Consider the following 19333-nt stretch of genomic DNA (forward strand, 5'->3'; position numbering starts at 1 on the left):
CGTTGTAACGTATTACGTTATATGGGATGACGTTATAACGTATTACGTTTTATGGTATGACGTTATAACGTATTACGTTATATGGGATAACGTTATAACGTATTACGTTATATGGGATGACGTTATAACGTATTACGTTATATGGGATGACGTTATAACGTAATAGGTTATATGGTATAACGTCATAACGTATTACGTTATATGGTATAACGTTATAACGTATTACGTAATATGGGACGACGTTATAACGCATTACGTTATATGGGATGACGTTATAACGCATTACGTAATATGGGATGACGTTATAACGTATTACGTTATATGGTATGACGTTATAACGTAAATAGGTTATATGGTATGACGTTATACCGTATTACGTTATATGGGATGACGTTATAACGCATTACGTAATATGGGATGACGTTATATCGTATTACGTTATGTGGGACGACGTTATAACGTATTGCGTTATATGGGATGACCTTATAACGTATTACGTTATATGTGATGACGTTATAACGTATTTCGCTATATGGTATAACGTTATAACGAATTATGTTATATGGTATGACGTTATAATGTAATAGGTTATATGGTATGACGTTATAACGTAATACGTCATATGGTATGACGTTATAACGTAAATAGATTATATGGTATGACGTTATACCGTATTACGTTATATGGGATGACGTTATAACGCTTTACGTAATATGGGATGGCGTTATATCGTATTACGTTATGTGGGACGACGTTATAACGTATTGCGTTATATGGGATGACCTTATAACGTATTACGTTATATGTGATGACGTTATAACGTATTTCGCTATATGGGATGACGTTATAACGTATTACGTAATATGGGATGACGTTATAACGTATTACGTTATGTGGGACGACGTTATAACGTATTGCGTTATATGGTATGACGTTATAACGTATTGCGTTATATGGGATGACGTTATAACGTATTACGTAATGTGGGATGACGTTATAACGTTTTACGTTATATGGCATGACGTTATAACGTATTACGTAATATGGGATGACGTTATAACGTAATAGGTTATATGGTATAACGTTATAACTTATTACGTTATATGGTATGACGTTATAACGTAATAGGTTATATGGCATGACGTTATAACGCATTACGTTATATGGGATGACGTTATAACGTATTACGTTATATGGGATGACGTTATAAGGTAATAGGTTATATGGTATAACGTCATAACGTATTACGTTATATGGGATGACGTTATAACGTATTACGTTATATGGGATGACGTTATAACGTAAATAGGTTATATGGTATGACGTTATACCGTATTACGTTATATGGGATGACGTTATAACGCATTACGTAATATGGGATGATGTTATATCGTATTTCGTTATGTGGGACGACGTTATAACGTATTGCGTTATATGGGATGACGTTATAACGTATTACGTTATATGTGATGACGTTATAACGTATTTCGCTATATGGGATGACGTTATAACGCATTACACAATATGGCATGACGTTATATCGTATTACGTTGTATGTGATGACGTTATAACGTATTTCGCTATATGGGATGACGTTATAACGTATTACGTAATATGGGATGACGTTATAACGTATTACGTTATGTGGGACGACGTTATAACGTATTGCGTTTTATGGTATGACGTTATAACGTATTGCGTTATATGGGATGACGTTATAACGTATTACGTAAGATGGGATGACGTTATAACGTAATACGTTATATGGTATAACGTTATAACGTATTACGTTATATGGTATGACGTTATAACGGAATAGGTTATATGGCATGACGTTATAACGCATTACGTTATATGGGATGAGGTTATAACGCATTACGTAATATGGGATGACGTTATAACGTATTACGTTATATGGTATGACGTTATAACGTATTACGTTATGTGGGACGACGTTATAACGTATTGCGTTATATGGGATGACGTTATAACGTATTACGTTATATGGGATGACGTTATAACGTAATAGGTTATATGGGACGACGTTATAACGTAATAGATTATATGGTATAACGTCATAACGTATTACGTTATATGATATGACGTTATAACGTATTACGTTATATGGTATTACGTTATAACGTAAATAGGTTATATGGTATGACGTTATACCGTATTACGTTATATGGGATGACGTTATAACGTATTACGTTATATGTGATGACGTTATAACGTATTTCGCTATATGGGATGACGTTATAACGCATTACATAATATGGGATGACGTTATATCGTATTACGTTGTATGTGATGACGTTATAACGTATTTCGCTATATGGGATGACGTTATAACGTATTACGTAATATGGAATGACGTTATAACGTATTACGTTATGTGGGACGACGTTATAACGTATTGCGTTGTATGGTATGACGTTATAACGTATTGCGTTATATGGGATGACGTTATAACGTATTACGTAATATGGGATGACGTTATAACGTAATAGGTTATATGGTATAACGTTATAACGTATTACGTTATATGGTATGACGTTATAACGTAATAGGTTATATGGTATGACGTTATAATGCATTACGTTATATGGGATGACGTTATAACGTATTACGTTATATGGAATACCGTTATAACGTATTAGGTTATATGGTATGGCGTTATAACGTATTACGTTATATGGGATGACGTTATAACGTATTACGTTATATGGTATGACGTTATAACGTATTACGATATATGGGATGACGTTATAACGTATTACGTTATATGGGATGACGTTATAACGTATTACGTTATATGGGATGACGTTATAACGTAATAGGTTATATGGTATAACGTCATAACGTATTACGTTATATGGTATAACGTTATAACGTATTACGTAATATGGGACGACGTTATAACGCATTACGTTATATGGGATGACGTTATAACGCATTACGTAATACGGGATGACGTTATAACGTATTACGTTATATGGTATGACGTTATAACGTATTACGTTATGTGGGACGACGTTATAACGTATTGGGTTATATGGGATGACGTTATAACGTATTACGTTATATGGGATGACGTTATAACGTAATAGGTTATATAGGATGACGTTATAACGTAATAGGTTATATGGTATAACGTCATAACGTATTACGTTATATGGTGTGACGTTATAACGTAATACGTTATATGGTATGACGTTATAACGTAAATAGGTTATATGGTATGACGTTATACCGTATTACGTTATATGGAATACCGTTATAACGTATTACGTTATATGGGATGACGTTATAACGTATTACGTTATATGGGATGACGTTATAACGTATTACGTAATATGGGATGACGTTATAACGTAATAGGTTATATGGTATGACGTTATAACGTATTACGTTATGTGGGACGACGTTATAACGTATTGCGTTATATGGTATGACGTTATAACGTATTGCGTTATATGGGATGACGTTATAACGTATTACGTAATATGGGATGACGTTATAACGTAATAGGTTATATGGTATAACGTTATAACGTATTACGTTATATGGTATGACGTTATAACGTAATAGGTTATATGGCATGACGTTATAACGCATTACGTAATATGGGATGACGTTATAACGTATTACGTTATATGGTATGACGTTATTACGTATTACGTTATGTGGGACGACGTTATAACGTATTGCGTTATATGGGATGTCGTTATAACGTATTACGTTATATGGGATGACGTTATAACGTAATAGGTTATATGGGACGACGTTATAACGTAATAGGTTATATGGTATAACGTCATAACGTATTACGTTATATGGTATAACGTTATAACGTATTACGTAATATGGGACGACGTTATAACGCATTACGTTATATGGGATGACGTTATAACGTATTACGTTATATGGGATAACGTTATAACGTATTACGTTATATGGTATGACGTTATAACGTAATAGGTTATATGGCATGACGTTATAACGCATTACGTTATATGGGATGACGTTATAACGTATTACGTTATGTGGGACGACGTTATAACGTATTGCGTTATATGGGATGACGTTATAACGTATTACGTTATATGGGATGACGTTATAACGTAATAGGTTATATGGGATGACGTTATAACGTAATAGGTTATATGGTATAACGTCATAACGTATTACGTTATATGATATGACGTTATAACGTATTACGTTATATGGAATACCGTTATAACGTATTAGGTTATATGGTATGACGTTATAACGTATTACGTTATATGGGATGACGTTATAACGTATTACGTTTTATGGTATGACGTTATAACGTATTACATTATATGGGATAACGTTATAACGTATTACGTTATATGGGATGACGTTATAACGTATTACGTTATATGGGATGACGTTATAACGTAATAGGTTATATGGTATAACGTCATAACGTATTACGTTATATGGTATAACGTTATAACGTATTACGTAATATGGGACGACGTTATAACGCATTACGTTATATGGGATGACGTTATAACGCATTACGTAATATGGGATGACGTTATAACGTATTACGTTATATGGTATGACGTTATAACGTAAATAGGTTATATGGTATGACGTTATACCGTATTACGTTATATGGGATGACGTTATAACGCATTACGTAATATGGGATGACGTTATATCGTATTACGTTATGTGGGACGACGTTATAACGTATTGCGTTATATGGGATGACCTTATAACGTATTACTTTATATGTGATGACGTTATAACGTATTTCGCTATATGGTATAACGTTATAACGTATTACGTTATATGGGATGACGTTATAACGTAATACGTCATATGGTATGACGTTATAACGTAAATAGGTTATATGGTATGACGTTATACCGTATTACGTTATATGGGATGACGTTATAACGCATTACGTTATATGGTATGACGTTATAACGTATTACGTTATATGGGATGACGTTATAACGTATTACGTTATATGGGATGACGTTATAACGTATTACGTTATATGGGATGACGTTATAACGTATTGCGTAATATGGGATGACGTTATAACGTAATAGGTTATATGGTATGACGTTATAACGTATTACGTTATGTGGGACGACGTTATAACGTATTGCGTTATATGGTATGACGTTATAACGTATTGCGTTATATGGGATGACGTTATAACGTAATACGTCATATGGTATAACGTTATACCGTATTACGTTATATGGAATACCGTTATAACGTATTAGGTTATATGGTATGACGTTATAACGTATTACGTTATATGGGATGACGTTATAACGTATTACGTTATATGGGATGACGTTATAACGTATTACGTTATATGGGATGACGTTATAACGTATTACGTAATATGGGATGACGTTATAACGTATTACGTTATATGGGATGACGTTATAACGTATTACGTTATATGGGATGACGTTATAACGTATTACGTTATATGGTATGACGTTATAACGTATTACGTTATATGGGATGACGTTATAACGTAATAGGTTATATGGGACGACGTTATAACGTAATAGGTTATATGGTATAACGTCATAACGTATTACGTTATATGATATGACGTTATAACGTATTACGTTATATGGTATGACGTTATAACGTATTACGTTATGTGGGACGACGTTATAACGTATTGCGTTTTATGGTATGACGTTATAGCGTATTGCGTTATATGGGATGACGTTATAACGTATTACGTAATATGGGATGACGTTATAACGTAATAGGTTATATGGTATAACGTTATAACGTATTACGTTATATGGTATGACGTTATAACGTAATAGGTTATATGGCATGACGTTATAACGCATTACGTTATATGGGATGACGTTATAACGCATTACGTAATATGGGATGACGTTATAACGTATTACGTTATATGGTATGACGTTATTACGTATTACGTTATGTGGGACGACGTTATAACGTATTGCGTTATATGGGATGACGTTATAACGTATTACGTTATATGGGATGACGTTATAACGTAATAGGTTATATGGGACGACGTTATAACGTAATAGGTTATATGGTATAACGTCATAACGTATTACGTTATATGGTATAACGTTATAACGTATTACGTAATATGGGACGACGTTATAACGCATTACGTTATATGGGATGACGTTATAACGTATTACGTTATATGGGATAACGTTATAACGTATTACGTTATATGGTATGACGTTATAACGTAATAGGTTATATGGCATAACGTTATAACGCATTACGTTATATGGGATGACGTTATAACGTATTACGTTATGTGGGACGACGTTATAACGTATTGCGTTATATGGGATGACGTTATAACGTATTACGTAATATGGGATGACGTTATAACGTAATAGGTTATATGGTATGACGTTATAACGTATTACGTTATATGGGATGACGTTATAACGTATTACGTTTTATGGTATGACGTTATAACGTATTACGTTATATGGGATAACGTTATAACGTATTACGTTATATGGGATGACGTTATAACGTATTACGTTATATGGGATGACGTTATAACGTAATAGGTTATATGGTATAACGTCATAACGTATTACGTTATATGGTATAACGTTATAACGTATTACGTAATATGGGACGACGTTATAACGCATTACGTTAAATGGGATGACGTTATAACGCATTACGTAATATGGGATGACGTTATAACGCATTACGTAATATGGGATGACGTTATAACGCATTACGTTATATGGGATGACGTTATAACGCATTACGTAATACGGGATGACGTTATAACGTATTACGTTATATGGTATGACGTTATAACGTATTACGTTATGTGGGACGACGTTATAACGTATTGCGTTATATGGTATGACGTTATAACGTATTGCGTTATATGGGATGACGTTATAACGTATTACGTAATATGGGATGACGTTATAACGTAATAGGTTATATGGTATAACGTTATAACGTATTACGTTATATGGTATGACGTTATAACGTAATAGGTTATATGGCATGACGTTATAACGTATTACGTTATATGGTATGACGTTATAACGTATTACGTTATGTGGGACGACGTTATAACGTATTGCGTTATATGGGATGACGTTATAACGTATTACGTTATATGGGATGACGTTATAACGTAATAGGTTATATAGGATGACGTTATAACGTAATAGGTTATATGGTATAACGTCATAACGTATTACGTTATATGATATGACGTTATAACGTAATACGTTATACGGTATGACGTTATAACGTAATACGTTATACGGTAAGACGTTATAACGTAATACGTTATATGGTATAACGTTATAACGTATTACGTAATATGGGACGACGTTATAACGCATTACGTTATATGGGATGACGTTATAACGCATTACGTAATATGGGATGACGTTATAACGTATTACGTTATATGGTATGACGTTATAACGTATTACGTTATGTGGGACGACGTTATAACGTATTGCGTTATATGGGATGATGTTATAACGTATTACGTTATATGGGATGACGTTATAACGTAATAGGTTATATGGTATAACGTCATAACCTATTACGTTATATGGTATGACGTTATAACGCATTACGTAATATGGGATGACGTTATAACGTATTACGTTATATGGTGTGACGTTATAACTTATTACGTTATGTGGGACGACGTTATAACGTATTGCGTTATATAGGATGACGTTATAACGTATTAAGTTATATGGGATGACGTTATAACGTAATATGTTATACGGTATGACGTTATAACGTAATACGTTATATGGTGTGACGTTATAACGTAATACGTTATATGGTATGACGTTATAACGTAAATAGGTTATATGGTATGACGTTATACCGTATTACGTTATATGGCATGACGTTATAACGTATTACGTTATATGGAATACCGTTATAACGTATTAGGTTATATGGTATGACGTTATAACGTATTACGTTATATGGGATGACGTTATAACGTATTACGTTATATGGGATGACGTTATAACGTATTACGTTATATGGGATGACGTTATAACGTATTACGTAATATGGGATGACGTTATAACGTAATAGGTTATATGGTATGACGTTATAACGTATTACGTTATATGGTATGACGTTATAACGTAATAGGTTAAATGGTATGACGTTATAACGCATTACGTTATATGGGATGACGTTATAACGTATTACGTTATATGGAATACCGTTATAACGTATTAGGTTATATGGTATGACGTTATAACGTATTACGTTATATGGGATGACGTTATAACGTATTACGTTATATGGGATGACGTTATAACGTATTACGTAATATGGGATGACGTTATAACGTAATAGGTTATATGGTATAACGTTATAACGTATTATGTTATATGGTATGACGTTATAATGTAATAGGCCTTATGGTATGACGTTATAACGTAATACGTCATATGGTATGACGTTATAACGTAAATAGGTTATATGGTATGACGTTATACCGTATTAAGTTATATGGGATGACGTTATAACGCATTACGTAATATGGGATGACGTTATATCGCATTACGTTATGTGGGACAACGTTATAACGTATTGCGTTATATGGGATGACGTTATAACTTATTACGTTATATGTGATGACTTTATAACGTATTTCGCTATATGGGATGACGTTATAACGTATTACGTAATATGGGATGACGTTATAACGTATTACGTTATGTGGGACGACGTTATAACGTATTACGTTATATGGGATGACGTTATAACGTAATAGGTTATATGGTATAACGTTATAACGTATTACGTTATATGGTATGACGTTATAACGTAATAGGTTATATGGCATGACGTTATAACGCATTACGTTATATGGGATGACGTTATAACGTATTACGTTATATGGAATACCGTCATAACGTATTAGGTTATATGGTATGACGTTATAACGTATTACGTTATATGGGATGACGTTATAACGTATTACGTTATATGGTATGACGTTATAACGTATTACGTTATATGGGATGACGTTATAACGTATTACGTTATATGGGATGACGTTATAACGTATTACGTTATATGGTATGACGTTATAACGTATTACGTTATGTGGGACGACGTTATAACGTATTGCGTTATATGGGATGACGTTATAACGTATTACGTTATATGGGATGACGTTATAACGTAATAGGTTATATAGGATGACGTTATAACGTAATAGGTTATATGGTATAACGTCATAACGTATTACGTTATATGATATGACGTTATAACGTAATACGTTATACGGTATGACGTTATAACGTAATACGTTATACGGTAAGACGTTATAACGTAATACGTTATATGGTATAACGTTATAACGTATTACGTAATATGGGACGACGTTATAACGCATTACGTTATATGGGATGACGTTATAACGCATTACGTAATATGGGATGACGTTATAACGTATTACGTTATATGGTATGACGTTATAACGTATTACGTTATGTGGGACGACGTTATAACGTATTGCGTTATATGGGATGATGTTATAACGTATTACGTTATATGGGATGACGTTATAACGTAATAGGTTATATGGTATAACGTCATAACCTATTACGTTATATGGTATGACGTTATAACGCATTACGTAATATGGGATGACGTTATAACGTATTACGTTATATGGTGTGACGTTATAACTTATTACGTTATGTGGGACGACGTTATAACGTATTGCGTTATATAGGATGACGTTATAACGTATTAAGTTATATGGGATGACGTTATAACGTAGTATGTTATACGGTATGACGTTATAACGTAATACGTTATATGGTGTGACGTTATAACGTAATACGTTATATGGTATGACGTTATAACGTAAATAGGTTATATGGTATGACGTTATACCGTATTACGTTATATGGCATGACGTTATAACGTATTACGTTATATGGAATACCGTTATAACGTATTAGGTTATATGGTATGACGTTATAACGTATTACGTTATATGGGATGACGTTATAACGTATTACGTTATATGGGATGACGTTATAACGTATTACGTTATATGGGATGACGTTATAACGTATTACGTAATATGGGATGACGTTATAACGTAATAGGTTATATGGTATGACGTTATAACGTATTACGTTATATGGTATGACGTTATAACGTAATAGGTTAAATGGTATGACGTTATAACGCATTACGTTATATGGGATGACGTTATAACGTATTACGTTATATGGAATACCGTTATAACGTATTAGGTTATATGGTATGACGTTATAACGTATTACGTTATATGGGATGACGTTATAACGTATTACGTTATATGGGATGACGTTATAACGTATTACGTAATATGGGATGACGTTATAACGTAATAGGTTATATGGTATAACGTTATAACGTATTATGTTATATGGTATGACGTTATAATGTAATAGGCTATATGGTATGACGTTATAACGTAATACGTCATATGGTATGACGTTATAACGTAAATAGGTTATATGGTATGACGTTATACCGTATTAAGTTATATGGGATGACGTTATAACGCATTACGTAATATGGGATGACGTTATATCGCATTACGTTATGTGGGACAACGTTATAACGTATTGCGTTATATGGGATGACGTTATAACTTATTACGTTATATGTGATGACTTTATAACGTATTTCGCTATATGGGATGACGTTATAACGTATTACGTAATATGGGATGACGTTATAACGTATTACGTTATGTGGGACGACGTTATAACGTATTGCGATATATGGTATGACGTTATAACGTATTGCGCTATATGGGATGACGTTATAACGTATTACGTAATATGGGATGACGTTATAACGTAATAGGTTATATGGTATAACGTTATAACGTATTACGTTATATGGTATGACGTTATAACGTAATAGGTTATATGGCATGACGTTATAACGCATTACGTTATATGGGATGACGTTATAACGTATTACGTTATATGGAATACCGTCATAACGTATTAGGTTATATGGTATGACGTTATAACGTATTACGTTATATGGGATGACGTTATAACGTATTACGTTATATGGTATGACGTTATAACGTATTACGTTATATGGGATGACGTTATAACGTATTACGTTATATGGGATGACGTTATAACGTATTACGTTATATGGGATGACGTTATAACGTATTACGTTATATGGAATACCGTCATAACGTATTAGGTTATATGGTATGACGTTATAACGTATTACGTTATATGGGATGACGTTATAACGTATTACGTTATATGGTATGACGTTATAACGTATTACGTTATATGGGATGACGTTATAACGTATTACGTTATATGGGTTGACGTTATAACGTATTACGTTATATGGGATGACGTTATAACGTATTACGTTATATGGGATGACGTTATAACGTATTACGTTATATGGGATGACGTTATAACGTATTACGTTATATGGGATGACGTTATAACGTATTACGTTATATGGAATACCGTCATAACGTATTAGGTTATATGGTATGACGTTATAACGTATTACGTTATATGGGATGACGTTATAACGTATTACGTTATATGGTATAACGTTATAACGTATTACGTTATATGGTATGACGTTATAACGTAATAGGTAATATGGCATGACGTTATAACGCATTACGTTATATGGGATGACGTTATAACGTATTACGTTATATGGAATACCGTCATAACGTATTAGGTTATATGGTATGACGTTATAACGTATTACGTTATATGGGATGACGTTATAACGTATTACGTTATATGGTATGACGTTATAACGTATTACGTTATATGGGATGACGTTATAACGTATTACGTTATATGGGATGACGTTATAACGTATTACGTTATATGGGATGACGTTATAACGTATTACGTTATATGGAATACTGTCATAACGTATTAGGTTATATGGTATGACGTTATAACGTATTACGTTATGTGGGACGACGTTATAACGTATTGCGTTTTATGGTATGACGTTATAACGTATTGCGTTATATGGGATGACGTTATAACGTATTACGTAATATGGGATGACGTTATAACGTAATACGTTATATGGTATAACGTTATAACGTATTACGTTATATGGTATGACGTTATAACGTAATAGGTTATATGGCATGACGTTATAACGCATTACGTTATATGGGATGAGGTTATAACGCATTAAGTAATATGGGATGACGTTATAACGTATTACGTTATATGGTATGACGTTATAACGTATTACGTTATGTGGGACGACGTTATAAGGTAATAGGTTATATGGTATAACGTCATAACGTATTACGTTATATGGGATGACGTTATAACGTAATAGGTTATATGGGACGACGTTATAACGTAATAGATTATATGGTATAACGTCATAACGTATTACGTTATATGATATGACGTTATAACGTATTACGTTATATGGTATTACGTTATAACGTAAATAGGTTATATGGTATGACGTTATACCGTATTACGTTATATGGGATGACGTTATAACGTATTACGTTATATGTGATGACGTTATAACGTATTTCGCTATATGGGATGACGTTATAACGTATTACGTTATATGGGATGACGTTATAACGTATTACGTTATATGGAATACCGTCATAACGTATTAGGTTATATGGTATGACGTTATAACGTATTACGTTATATGGGATGACGTTATAACGTATTACGTTATATGGGATGACGTTATAACGTATTACGTAATATGGGATGACGTTATAACGTAATAGGTTATATGGTATAACGTTATAACGTATTATGTTATATGGTATGACGTTATAATGTAATAGGCTATATGGTATGACGTTATAACGTATTACGTTATATGGTATGACGTTATAACGTAATAGGTTAAATGGTATGACGTTATAACGCATTACGTTATATGGGATGACGTTATAACGTATTACGTTATATGGAATACCGTTATAACGTATTAGGTTATATGGTATGACGTTATAACGTATTACGTTATATGGGATGACGTTATAACGTATTACGTTATATGGGATGACGTTATAACGTATTACGTAATATGGGATGACGTTATAACGTAATAGGTTATATGGTATAACGTTATAACGTATTATGTTATATGGTATGACGTTATAATGTAATAGGCTATATGGTATGACGTTATAACGTATTACGTTATATGGTATGACGTTATAACGTAATAGGTTAAATGGTATGACGTTATAACGCATTACGTTATATGGGATGACGTTATAACGTATTACGTTATATGGAATACCGTTATAACGTATTAGGTTATATGGTATGACGTTATAACGTATTACGTTATATGGGATGACGTTATAACGTATTTCGCTATATGGGATGACGTTATAACGTATTACGTTATATGGGATGACGTTATAACGTATTACGTAATATGGGATGACGTTATAACGTAATAGGTTATATGGTATAACGTTATAACGTATTACGTTATATGGTATGACGTTATAACGTAATAGGTTATATGGCATGACGTTATAACGCATTACGTAATATGGGATGACGTTATAACGTATTACGTTATATGGTATGACGTTATTACGTATTACGTTATGTGGGACGACGTTATAACGTATTGCGTTATATGGGATGACGTTATAACGTATTACGTTATATGGGATGACGTTATAACGTAATAGGTTATATGGGACGACGTTATAACGTAATAGGTTATATGGTATAACGTCATAACGTATTACGTTATATGGTATAACGTTATAACGTATTACGTAATATGGGACGACGTTATAACGCATTACGTTATATGGGATGACGTTATAACGTATTACGTTATATGGGATAACGTTATAACGTATTACGTTATATGGTATGACGTTATAACGTAATAGGTTATATGGCATGACGTTATAACGCATTACGTTATATGGGATGACGTTATAACGTATTACGTTATGTGGGACGACGTTATAACGTATTGCGTTATATGGGATGACGTTATAACGTATTACGTTATATGGGATGACGTTATAACGTAATAGGTTATATGGGATGACGTTATAACGTAATAGGTTATATGGTATAACGTCATAACGTATTACGTTATATGATATGACGTTATAACGTATTACGTTATATGGAATACCGTTATAACGTATTAGGTTATATGGTATGACGTTATAACGTATTACGTTATATGGGATGACGTTATAACGTATTACGTTTTATGGTATGACGTTATAACGTATTACATTATATGGGATAACGTTATAACGTATTACGTTATATGGGATGACGTTATAACGTATTACGTTATATGGGATGACGTTATAACGTAATAGGTTATATGGTATAACGTCATAACGTATTACGTTATATGGTATAACGTTATAACGTATTACGTAATATGGGACGACGTTATAACGCATTACGTTATATGGGATGACGTTATAACGCATTACGTAATATGGGATGACGTTATAACGTATTACGTTATATGGTATGACGTTATAACGTAAATAGGTTATATGGTATGACGTTATACCGTATTACGTTATATGGGATGACGTTATAACGCATTACGTAATATGGGATGACGTTATATCGTATTACGTTATGTGGGACGACGTTATAACGTATTGCGTTATATGGGATGACCTTATAACGTATTACTTTATATGTGATGACGTTATAACGTATTTCGCTATATGGTATAACGTTATAACGTATTACGTTATATGGGATGACGTTATAACGTAATACGTCATATGGTATGACGTTATAACGTAAATAGGTTATATGGTATGACGTTATACCGTATTACGTTATATGGGATGACGTTATAACGCATTACGTTATATGGTATGACGTTATAACGTATTACGTTATATGGGATGACGTTATAACGTATTACGTTATATGGGATGACGTTATAACGTATTACGTTATATGGGATGACGTTATAACGTATTGCGTAATATGGGATGACGTTATAACGTAATAGGTTATATGGTATGACGTTATAACGTATTACGTTATGTGGGACGACGTTATAACGTATTGCGTTATATGGTATGACGTTATAACGTATTGCGTTATATGGGATGACGTTATAACGTAATACGTCATATGGTATAACGTTATACCGTATTACGTTATATGGAATACCGTTATAACGTATTAGGTTATATGGTATGACGTTATAACGTATTACGTTATATGGGATGACGTTATAACGTATTACGTTATATGGGATGACGTTATAACGTATTACGTTATATGGGATGACGTTATAACGTATTACGTAATATGGGATGACGTTATAACGTATTACGTTATATGGGATGACGTTATAACGTATTACGTTATATGGGATGACGTTATAACGTATTACGTTATATGGTATGACGTTATAACGTATTACGTTATATGGGATGACGTTATAACGTAATAGGTTATATGGGACGACGTTATAACGTAATAGGTTATATGGTATAACGTCATAACGTATTACGTTATATGATATGACGTTATAACGTATTACGTTATATGGTATGACGTTATAACGTATTACGTTATGTGGGACGACGTTATAACGTATTGCGTTTTATGGTATGACGTTATAGCGTATTGCGTTATATGGGATGACGTTATAACGTATTACGTAATATGGGATGACGTTATAACGTAATAGGTTATATGGTATAACGTTATAACGTATTACGTTATATGGTATGACGTTATAACGTAATAGGTTATATGGCATGACGTTATAACGCATTACGTTATATGGGATGACGTTATAACGCATTACGTAATATGGGATGACGTTATAACGTATTACGTTATATGGTATGACGTTATTACGTATTACGTTATGTGGGACGACGTTATAACGTATTGCGTTATATGGGATGACGTTATAACGTATTACGTTATATGGGATGACGTTATAACGTAATAGGTTATATGGGACGACGTTATAACGTAATAGGTTATATGGTATAACGTCATAACGTATTACGTTATATGGTATAACGTTATAACGTATTACGTAATATGGGACGACGTTATAACGCATTACGTTATATGGGATGACGTTATAACGTATTACGTTATATGGGATAACGTTATAACGTATTACGTTATATGGTATGACGTTATAACGTAATAGGTTATATGGCATAACGTTATAACGCATTACGTTATATGGGATGACGTTATAACGTATTACGTTATGTGGGACGACGTTATAACGTATTGCGTTATATGGGATGACGTTATAACGTATTACGTAATATGGGATGACGTTATAACGTAATAGGTTATATGGTATGACGTTATAACGTATTACGTTATATGGGATGACGTTATAACGTATTACGTTTTATGGTATGACGTTATAACGTATTACGTTATATGGGATAACGTTATAACGTATTACGTTATATGGGATGACGTTATAACGTATTACGTTATATGGGATGACGTTATAACGTAATAGGTTATATGGTATAACGTCATAACGTATTACGTTATATGGTATAACGTTATAACGTATTACGTAATATGGGACGACGTTATAACGCATTACGTTAAATGGGATGACGTTATAACGCATTACGTAATATGGGATGACGTTATAACGCATTACGTAATATGGGATGACGTTATAACGCATTACGTTATATGGGATGACGTTATAACGCATTACGTAATACGGGATGACGTTATAACGTATTACGTTATATGGTATGACGTTATAACGTATTACGTTATGTGGGACGACGTTATAACGTATTGCGTTATATGGTATGACGTTATAACGTATTGCGTTATATGGGATGACGTTATAACGTATTACGTAATATGGGATGACGTTATAACGTAATAGGTTATATGGTATAACGTTATAACGTATTACGTTATATGGTATGACGTTATAACGTAATAGGTTATATGGCATGACGTTATAACGCATTACGTTATATGGGATGACGTTATAACGTAATAGGTTATATGGCATGACGTTATAACGCATTACGTTATATGGGATGACGTTATAACGTAATAGGTTATATGGTATAACGTTATAACGTATTACGTTATATGGGATGACGTTATAACGTATTACGTTATATGGGATGACGTTATAACGTAATAGGTTATATAGGATGACGTTATAACGTAATAGGTTATATGGTATAACGTCATAACGTATTACGTTATATGATATGACGTTATAACGTAATACGTTATACGGTATGACGTTATAACGTAATACGTTATACGGTAAGACGTTATAACGTAATACGTTATATGGTATAACGTTATAACGTATTACGTAATATGGGACGACGTTATAACGCATTACGTTATATGGGATGACGTTATAACGCATTACGTAATATGGGATGACGTTATAACGTATTACGTTATATGGTATGACGTTATAACGTATTACGTTATGTGGGACGACGTTATAACGTATTGCGTTATATGGGATGATGTTATAACGTATTACGTTATATGGGATGACGTTATAACGTAATAGGTTATATGGTATAACGTCATAACCTATTACGTTATATGGTATGACGTTATAACGCATTACGTAATATGGGATGACGTTATAACGTATTACGTTATATGGTGTGACGTTATAACTTATTACGTTATGTGGGACGACGTTATAACGTATTGCGTTATATAGGATGACGTTATAACGTATTAAGTTATATGGGATGACGTTATAACGTAATATGTTATACGGTATGACGTTATAACGTAATACGTTATATGGTGTGACGTTATAACGTAATACGTTATATGGTATGACGTTATAACGTAAATAGGTTATATGGTATGACGTTATACCGTATTACGTTATATGGCATGACGTTATAACGTATTACGTTATATGGAATACCGTTATAACGTATTAGGTTATATGGTATGACGTTATAACGTATTACGTTATATGGGATGACGTTATAACGTATTACGTTATATGGGATGACGTTATAACGTATTACGTTATATGGGATGACGTTATAACGTATTACGTAATATGGGATGACGTTATAACGTAATAGGTTATATGGTATGACGTTATAACGCATTACGTTATATGGGATGACGTTATAACGTATTACGTTATATGGAATACCGTTATAACGTATTAGGTTATATGGTATGACGTTATAACGTATTACGTTATATGGGATGACGTTATAACGTATTACGTTATATGGGATGACGTTATAACGTATTACGTAATATGGGATGACGTTATAACGTAATAGGTTATATGGTATAACGTTATAACGTATTATGTTATATGGTATGACGTTATAATGTAATAGGCCTTATGGTATGACGTTATAACGTAATACGTCATATGGTATGACGTTATAACGTAAATAGGTTATATGGTATGACGTTATACCGTATTAAGTTATATGGGATGACGTTATAACGCATTACGTAATATGGGATGACGTTATATCGCATTACGTTATGTGGGACAACGTTATAACGTATTGCGTTATATGGGATGACGTTATAACTTATTACGTTATATGTGATGACTTTATAACGTATTTCGCTATATGGGATGACGTTATAACGTATTACGTAATATGGGATGACGTTATAACGTATTACGTTATGTGGGACGACGTTATAACGTATTACGTTATATGGGATGACGTTATAACGTAATAGGTTATATGGTATAACGTTATAACGTATTACGTTATATGGTATGACGTTATAACGTAATAGGTTATATGGCATGACGTTATAACGCATTACGTTATATGGGATGACGTTATAACGTATTACGTTATATGGAATACCGTCATAACGTATTAGGTTATATGGTATGACGTTATAACGTATTACGTTATATGGGATGACGTTATAACGTATTACGTTATATGGTATGACGTTATAACGTATTACGTTATATGGGATGACGTTATAACGTATTACGTTATATGGGATGACGTTATAACGTATTACGTTATATGGTATGACGTTATAACGTATTACGTTATGTGGGACGACGTTATAACGTATTGCGTTATATGGGATGACGTTATAACGTATTACGTTATATGGGATGACGTTATAACGTAATAGGTTATATAGGATGACGTTATAACGTAATAGGTTATATGGTATAACGTCATAACGTATTACGTTATATGATATGACGTTATAACGTAATACGTTATACGGTA

This window comes from Bombus vancouverensis, unplaced genomic scaffold (assembly GCF_051014615.1).
Source record: "Bombus vancouverensis nearcticus unplaced genomic scaffold, iyBomVanc1_principal scaffold0018, whole genome shotgun sequence".
NCBI lineage: Eukaryota > Metazoa > Arthropoda > Insecta > Hymenoptera > Apidae > Bombus > Bombus vancouverensis.